Below are 2,791 nucleotides of genomic sequence, written 5' to 3'. Positions count from 1 at the left end.
AGTTCTATCCATTAGTTGGCTTAAACGACCAAGCTATCGAAACCAAATTAAAAGACACATGCCACCAACATCAATGAACGAACCCGAAATTCAATCATATTTACGAAAGTTTGTTGATTAATTTTCTCTTGTTATTTGGCTTCGTTCGTTTCATTTTGCTTCGTTCAATTATGTCTACGTTTTTTCGTATATATTAAAATTTAAAAGAAAATCCATTTTCTCTCTCTCTCTCTATCTCTCTTTGACTAAACAGATCCTTATGTAATTTAGTATGCAGTGCATTTCCATACTCCATGCAAACGCGACAACAACTCATCCAATATACATATTAAAAAAATCAAGATCTTTCGATTCTGCCACTTTTGTTGTATCGATAGATGTACACTAGGGTGTTTCCACATAGAAAATATCAAAAAGTGGCTAGCATCATTTTGAAGAGCGTAAAATTCTGTATAAGATCATTTGATTTTCGATGCTGATTGGTCGCCGATGTCACTTCCTGGACTAAAAACACATTTGTAAATTGATTTCATGTCGCATTCACGCCAGAATCTGTAAATAATGAAATTTTAAGATTGAAAAAAATTAAAAACATGAAAAATAATTTTAATGTCAATATTATTGCTTAAATATTTAAAAAGTAACACAAAAACTAACAATTTTACCACAATAAATCAAAACAATGCAAAATTGCCAATTCATTTGACACATAACCTGTCATTTGTCATGCGTGAGCGAATCACGCTTCAAATGTCATTCTGTCAAATGAATTGGCGAATTTGCATTGTTTTGGTTTATTGTGGTAAAATTGTGAGTTTTTGTGTTACTTTTATTAATATTTAGGCAAATATTTTGATATTAAAATTATTTTTCATGTTTTTAATTTTGTTCAATCTTATATTTTCATCAATTACAGATTTTGGCGTGAATGCGACATGAAATCAATTTACAAATGTGTTTTTAGTCTAGGAAGTGACATCGGCAACCAATCAGTATCAAGAATCAAATCATCTTATACAGAATTTAACGCTCTTCAGAATGATAATAGCCACTTTTTAATATTTTTCATGTGGAAACACCCTAATGTACACAGAGATGTGTGTGTACATATATGCTGAAAAAAACGCATCACAGAGAATACACACCCCATACATACAATGTGCACACACACTGTGTACTATATGTATGCGGTATGTGGAGTAGAAAACGAGAGAAAAATTATTTCGAGCATTATAAAATATTAAAAAGTTTCATTAAAAATGTTATTCCGACGAATAAATACATACATAATCAAACATTAAAGTTTAATTTAAAAATAAATGGGAAAAGTAAAAACCAAAATGAGCGAGCGCGAGCGCTCGACACAACACACCAACCACCATATAATAGCGCACACAATACATTTTGTGTGCGGAGTAAAAGATATAGAGACACGTTGAGTCAAGAAAGGCCAAATAATATTGTGTATGTGATGCAAAATCGCATACACCAAATATTGTGATAAAAAGCGACCAACAGCAACGAAGCAAACGAGCGAACGAGTGCGAGAGATTAAACAACAAGCAAACGATCCCCGTCGATGGCAATATGAGAAAAGACACACACACACACACAAACGGAAGCAATGGAAAATGAAATGGGAGACCCAAAGTGAAGTTTGGAGATTGTTTCAAGACATAATGAAAACATGCATAATAAAAAAAATCGCACAGGCAAATGTTTGGTCTTTTCTTTGAACAGCCGAAGCTTATGGTCGGCCTTTAAAAATGCTGTCAAAATGATAAAAAAATTCAACATGAGATACTTTTCATTGCAAACGAACGACCAAATGCTTCTAATTTTGTTTAAATTAATAAGTAAATATCTTTCGGTATCATATGCATACGAAAACACATATTTTTCACCACTTCTTCTTCTTGCGATTTATATTTTGCGAAGCATGTCGTGTGTGTTGTGTTCTGTTGTGCAGGGTGAGCCATTCATTCGTTCGTTTACTCGCGCCTCAATGTTTTGCTCATATTGAAAGAATAAAACGAGTAAAGTCTTTTATGTATTTTGATTGGAACGGAAATTCATGGAATGGGGGTACACTTATTTTCCTCGATTTATGCCATTATATTGCTGGTTGTTTGTGTGTGTGAATGTGTGTATCTATGTATGTATGTGCGCGCGTGCTTTTTTGTCGGCGGCTGCTTAAATTGCCTCCACGCTTCTTCTCACCCATTCCAATTACGCCATACAATACACAAAGGAAAATGTATGTAAATTTTTGGCATTATGCAAAAGAACGGCATTTTTTATCGTGAAGAGTATACAACGACGCAAACAAATAGCGAAAAGAAATGTCTACACGTTAGCTGAAGATAGCAGCAATCTGACGTGGTTTGAAGCAAAAAAAAGAGGAAACGAATGGAAAAAACTAAGAAAAGAAATTCGCAAATATTATGTTTTTTCTCTGTTTCCCGTAAATATTGGTTAAATCATGCATATATTTTAAATGATTCTCTCTGGAGAGAACTACAATACCAATGTGAAGGTTTTATTCTTTTTTGATTTTATGTTTTCATATTTTAGTGGCTAATGTAAACCGAAAAAAATGCCAATTTCGTCTTTCGAAACATAAAAAAAGTAATTGCGTAAATGCACAAAAATGCGTACACCCTTTAGATAAAATGTGAAGCTTGATACGAATTCAAGCATTCGACTAATTAAACTTCCTTCTTGCACAGTAAGAAAATATCAGCCGACGCTATACGCAAAACCGACTGGTACGTGCGCTCATACGTTTTTA

At 33.4% G+C, this 2,791-nt stretch overlaps 1 long non-coding RNA gene across 1 annotated transcript; it reads left to right on the top strand.

Moving 5' to 3' along the window:
• Positions 1–684: 684 nt before the first annotated feature.
• LOC116350144 lies at positions 685–1,295 on the top strand. The gene is made up of 2 exons (XR_004201998.1): positions 685–810; positions 917–1,295. It is a non-coding gene; the product is annotated as an uncharacterized LOC116350144 (long non-coding RNA).
• The last annotated feature ends 1,496 nt before the right edge of the window (positions 1,296–2,791 follow it).

The sequence above is a fragment of the Contarinia nasturtii genome, unplaced genomic scaffold, assembly GCF_009176525.2.
Source record: "Contarinia nasturtii isolate CC-2019 unplaced genomic scaffold, AAFC_CNas_1.1 Cnas_scaffold_3736, whole genome shotgun sequence".
NCBI lineage: Eukaryota > Metazoa > Arthropoda > Insecta > Diptera > Cecidomyiidae > Contarinia > Contarinia nasturtii.
This window is presented reverse-complemented; position numbering and strand designations above follow the sequence as displayed.